This window comes from Echinops telfairi, unplaced genomic scaffold (assembly GCF_000313985.2).
Source record: "Echinops telfairi isolate 266 unplaced genomic scaffold, ASM31398v2 ScPeMD7_3533;HRSCAF=4204_0, whole genome shotgun sequence".
NCBI classification, from domain to species: domain Eukaryota; kingdom Metazoa; phylum Chordata; class Mammalia; order Afrosoricida; family Tenrecidae; genus Echinops; species Echinops telfairi.
Window position 1 is genome coordinate 46922606 of NW_022107431.1, and position 5911 is coordinate 46928516.

General features: G+C 39.3%; 1 protein-coding gene and 1 non-coding gene across 2 annotated transcripts in view; one reads left to right on the forward strand and one right to left on the reverse strand.

The window, feature by feature from the left end:
* Positions 1–5911, reverse strand: part of FRK (fyn related Src family tyrosine kinase) — a 134961-nt gene that overhangs the window by 24535 nt on the left and 104515 nt on the right. The gene's annotated exons all lie outside the window — the stretch shown is intronic.
* On the forward strand, positions 3485–3591 carry LOC115871049. The gene has a single exon (XR_004047038.1). It is a non-coding gene; the product is annotated as a U6 spliceosomal RNA (small nuclear RNA).

Here is a 5911-nt window from a genome sequence, read left to right on the forward strand (position 1 = left end):
TCCTCCTTCTCCTCCTCCTCCTGCTCCTGCTCCTCCTTCTCCTCTGGAAGAAGGGGACTTCACAGTGTGGCAACACTTTTCTCCCATAATAAAATACCCTAACTAAATCCTTCCTCTTTTCCACTTCTTGTACCATTTTTAGATCATTAGCAAGCTCAGGGATCCAAGAGTTTCAGTACATGTCCTTGGTTAATTCCTTTGTAAACTCAGGATATGAGAATCTGATATTGGAGCTTCATTTTTTATTATAACATGATAGCGTTAATTCAAATTGTACTGGTCACATTAGGTTATTGTTGGGAAGTCAATCCGTTGTAGCCTTTCTGGCTCTCATTCGGGTTCTCTGATCAGTCTCAGGATTGGAACTTTCGTGCCAATGGTGTCTGGAAACTGAGCCTCCCTCTCTCTCAGTGTCTCCATCATCGGGGGACGCCTTCCCTGTTCCATGACAATGAGTACCTCTTTGTTCTGCCTGTGCATGCACATCCACATCACAGGGCATCTGGCCAACCCCACTGCTCTATCTGTTTCTGGCACAGAGGGGACAGGCTCTCTCAACTGAAACATGAGACAGGTGTGGGCGGCACACCAGCTGCTAACGAAAAGTTTCAAATCCAGCCATTGATGGGTTCAAACTGCCGATCTTTTTAGTTAGCAACTGAGAGCTTTAACCTCTGTGATACCAAGGGTACTTTAGTAGAAATAGAAAGGTTGCTAAATATAAAGCGACTATGCAATTTATATAAATTACTAGTCTCAACATTTTACTTTTACAAATTTATCAAGAAGAAAAGCCATATAGTATGGCAAATACATCGAGTAAGCCCACAAATCAATGACTATAAATGGTAAAAAAGGTAAAGCATTTCATGTTTTAAACACGATGAACACTCATGTTTCAGATTGAAGTGGACCACATGAAATTAAACATGGCCCTAGGAATTCCTTTACACTGTCCTGAAAATACCTGAAGACTTCCGTGATATATAGTCAAGTCAGTAGATCCCTGAGTAACCCAAGGTACACCTTGAATTTTCATAATGCGGAATGAAAATCATAATGATTGATATGGTCTTGGCAATTGTTATTGATTATAAAGAAAAGGGAAATTATTGTTTCTCAGTTATTTGTGGGTGTGAATTGAAACTCTCAAGTCTAGTATCCAATACTTAATAATACTTCTAGTGTTTTCAAGAAGAACCATAGCTGTGTTTAGTAGAAAAAGCAATAGACTGGAAGGTGGGAGACCTGGGTTCCAATTTAACTAGTAAAGGACCAAAACAAAATCAATCACACTGGGCCTTGATTTCTTCATCTTTAAAATAAACAAGCATGCTTTTAAAAAGTCACCAAATTTTCAAGTGTTTCCATCTTCCTGTTCAAATATGATGATGGATGCTGCTTTTTCTGACTGAATTCAGGTATCTTTTTAGAGCTTTATCACAAAATATAAGTAACTCTTGCCTTGGAGCAGGGGTCCTCAAACTTTTTAAACAGGGGGCCAGTTCACTGCCCCTCAGACCCGTTGGAGGGCCGGACTACAGTTTTTAAAAAAAACTATGAACAAATTCCTATGCACACTGCACATATCTTATTTTGAAGTAAAAAAACAAATGGGCCAAAAACACCCGGGCGGCCGGATAAATGTCCTCTGTGGGCCGCATGTGGCCTGCGGGCCATAGTTTGAGGACGCCTGCCTTGGAGGCTTTGAAGCATGCTTAAAAGTTTTTCCTATGAATGTTCTAGTGGCTGATTCCTTTCAGATCTCATTGTAAATCTTCAGAGCCAGGCCTCTCTATCCACCCTGTTGAAGTTACCCTTCTGTCTCAAAGAAATGTCTGCTAAGTGAGTGAATGAAGGAACAGCACTATCCATGAATTTAAAGTAAAATATGGGTTTCTGAAATATCTGGTTTTTAATTAATTACAAAATTAAATAGGCAATTAAACAAATACTTTCAAAACTAACAAGATTCCTTGGAATATTATTTAAAACAGGAAGAAGTAAAAACAACTGAGCCGCAAGATATTAATGCCCTTAGAGAATGGCCATGTGAGTCTATAGTGACTATTTCTGATTTTTGAAACTGAAATGACTATTACATATTTAACTGACACCACGGATAGTTACATGTTTTATCCAAGCTTCTATCTGAAAGACACTCAAAGGATAGATATCTTTTAAAAGTAAGCCAGAGAAGACACATGACAGAAATTAAGCACTTTGTAGTCAGTATGAAGCTGAGTTTAACAGTAATCGAATACAAGAAAAAGCATTAAAAAGTCTCAAAATTTCCAAATTCTTCCACCTCAATGTTTCTGATGACTTCTCCTTTTTTTCCCAGAATTCGGATCACGTATACAGTCCTTTCACAAAACCTGAGTAACTTTTTCACTGGGGTCTCTTCTCCTCACCCACAAGCATCCGTCAGATTACTATATTGTAGCGACTCGTGTGTTGCTGTGATGCAGGAAGCTATGCCACTGGGAATTCATGCACCCAAAGGGTCACTTATGGTGGACATGTTAGAACAGAGCTTCCAGATAAAGTCAGCCCAGGAAGGTGAATGTGGTGATATACTTCTGAAAATAATTTGCCAGTGAGGACTTTATAAGTGGCTGCAGAACATTGACGGATACAGTGCTAGAAGATTAGTCCCTCAGATTCAAAGGTACTCAAAATATAAGTGAGGAGGGCTGTCTCCCAAAAAGTTGAAATTTGTGAATGGGATCAAGTTGTCAAGATCTCCATTTGATGATGTGGCACTACTGAAAAGGAGAAGTCTCTCTGAATAGCCATTAATAATGTGTGAAGTACTGTGATAGTTATGTTTTATGTCAACTTGGATGACCGGGGATTCTCCCATAACATGATCAATCACTGAGTCGTCAACTCCTTGATGGGATCTTCTGTGAAGCAGCCAAGCAGTTGTGAGTGAACAGACCTGCTTAATCTGGTCGCCTTGATATGATTGAGGGAGGTTTCATTCAGGGTGTGACCTGCCCTTAGTCTAAATTGACAGGGTGTGGAAACCAGCTGACTTCTACGGCTGGATTTTGATCCTGCATCTGGTTCATTGACTTCTTGTAGTATCGCCTACCAATCCCAGAAGAATTCAGCGAATTGCCAAACTTGGATTAATTCAGCTAAATATCCACCAGCCTGTGGTCTTCCTGCTTCTTGTTCAACATCCTCTGCAGATTCAGGAGTCAGGAGAAGCCTTCAGCTTACATCTGACTCATGTACCTCAACTGGACTGGACTGAGCCATTTCTACAACTACCTGAGCCATTTCTTGATATAAATCTCTTCCTATATACATATACATGCAAACATCATTGATTTTGCTTCCCTAGAGAAATCAGAATAACACAAGTTACTAATAATACAAGTGCATTATTAATAATGTGAAATAAGCAAAATTTGGCCCTAAGAAAAGTGGAAGTGGTCAAAATTAAATAGAACTTATAAAAATAAATCACTACGTGCTTGCTTCGGCGGCACCTATACTAAAATTGGAACGATACAGAGAAGATTAGCATGGCCCCTGCACAAGGATGACACACAAATTCGTGAAGCGTTCCATATTTAAAAGAAAAAAAATCAATCACTACTCTAAGAATTAGTGAGCTGAAATAGACGGTATTAACTATTTTGAATTAGAGAAACATATGATATACTAAAATGGGACAGATAAATTGAAAATCAAAAGCATCACTCTTATGGTCAAAAGAATCATTTCAAGATCTATGCTAAAGTACAACACTAACAGTGATAGAATAATATCAACATGCCAATTATGCAACTATGATGTTATGTTTGGTGACAACTTGGCTAGGCCAGGGTTCTCAATAATTTGGCAGTAAATACCTAGTAATCCCATTATGTAACTGTGGTAGTTACATAATCTGATGTCAACTTGAAACTATTAAGAGTGAAGGGGTGGAGTTTAGCTTGTCTCAGGTCTCTGCTTGATGACCTCATTTGGAGGTGCTATGCAGATAACTAGTTCACTAGAGGCCAGACCCACACTCTCTGCTTGGTCATCCTGCTGAAAAGACACATGGAGCTAAACTGATGGAACCAGAGCCCTGGAGCTGGAGTAGCCATGCGGAGGCCCCTGCCTGCCCTGAGATGAGTCCACCACCACTGGATCCACTAGACTTTCCACCTAGTGGACTATCATCTTCCTGCATTCAGTGTCACTGCGTATGTTGCATGAGTCTGAAGAGGAATTTTCAGATTGGTATCAGACATATGGACTAATATCAGACTTATGGACTTGATCTGGACTGGGCTTGGATGTTTTATTAATATACAATTACTCGTTGATATAAGGTTCTATAGTGTAGATAGATAGATAGATGAATATCTCTGGATTTGCTTCTCAAGTCAACCCAGACTAACACAATGACCAAACACTGCAGTAACTCCATAATGAAATCTTCTGTGAGAAGAAAAATATGAAATGCAACCCTCTTACTCAAGTCACAGCACTAATACAATCGAAAGGAAGTCTCCATGGAGTTGTTACCTACTTTCTATTTAAACAGATACTGTGAACAATTTATTTTTGTCATTTTATTTGTCTGGATCCTACATCTGGCTCATCAACCTCTGGTTCTTTGGACTTTAACCAATGTTTTGATTTATTGTCGCTGATCCCAGGAGCCATCAATAGTCAGCCATCTGACCTGCTGACCTTGGATTCATATACCTTCCCTGTCACAAGTTTAACCAGATAACCTTGGATTCATCCCTCTCTTCATTTGCCAGTGGGTTGTCTTCCTGATGATATTAGATCCATCAGCTCCCAAAGCTACTCATCTCCGGAGAATCCTCTAACTTAACATCTAACCCGTGGACTTGGACTGGCCCAGTTTTACAACTGTGTGAGCCATTTTCTTGATTGATATGTAGGGATAGAAATATATAATGATGTATGTGCATATATACCACTAGATTTGCTTCTCTAGAGAACCCAACCTTAAGAAAAACCAATAATCAAGTTTATGCATAAACCATTAATACCAAAGACCTGAAAATTACAGATTTTTATAAACTTTGGCAGTCTTAAATTGATTAAATACGGAGTCAAGATGTATTGATAATTATTGGTGACTGTAAAAAAAGTTGAAAACAAAGGGGAAGGATAAGTATTTGGAAATTATGGCTTTGATGATTAATCCTGGAGATTATATCACAGAAATTTGCAAGTCCCATGACTTATTCATTGCAAATATCTTAGGTCAATAGTATAAATAGTGATTACACATGTAGATTTCACTCCTGTAGTCACCTAATCTGGTGATATTTTAAAGATAAAGAGTGTAGGGGTGGAGTCTAGGCTGTCAGTCTTGAGATAACCAATGAGACTTCTGTGTGGGCATGGCCTTCTCCTGAGAATTCTGGGAAATCTGGTACTTCCTCCTTATCTCTCTCTGCCACACCCTGGGAGACATAGTAGAAGACAGGCCACATGGACGCAACCAGACCTCGGAAGCAGAGAAGCCACAGAGAGACCTCTGCCAGCACTGAGGTGCTTACAATGCCACTGACCCTAAGACTTTATACCCACTGGCCTGTGATCTTCTACATTTGGCATCATTACATGTGTTTCATGAGTCTGAAGAGGACTTTATAGATTGGTATCAGACATATGGACTAATATCAGACTTATGGACTTGATCTGGACTGGGATGGGATGTTTTTGCAATGTTCAATTCCTCTTGTATATAAAACTCTTTCTTATATACATATGTGTGTCTATGAATTTGTTTCTCTAGTCCACCTGGACTAACACACTCAAAAAAGATTACAGGAATCAAACAAACTACATTTGTGGAGATGATTGTCAATAGCATCAGTCAGACCTGATAGGGCATGATCAAGGGGAAATATAACAAAGAGGA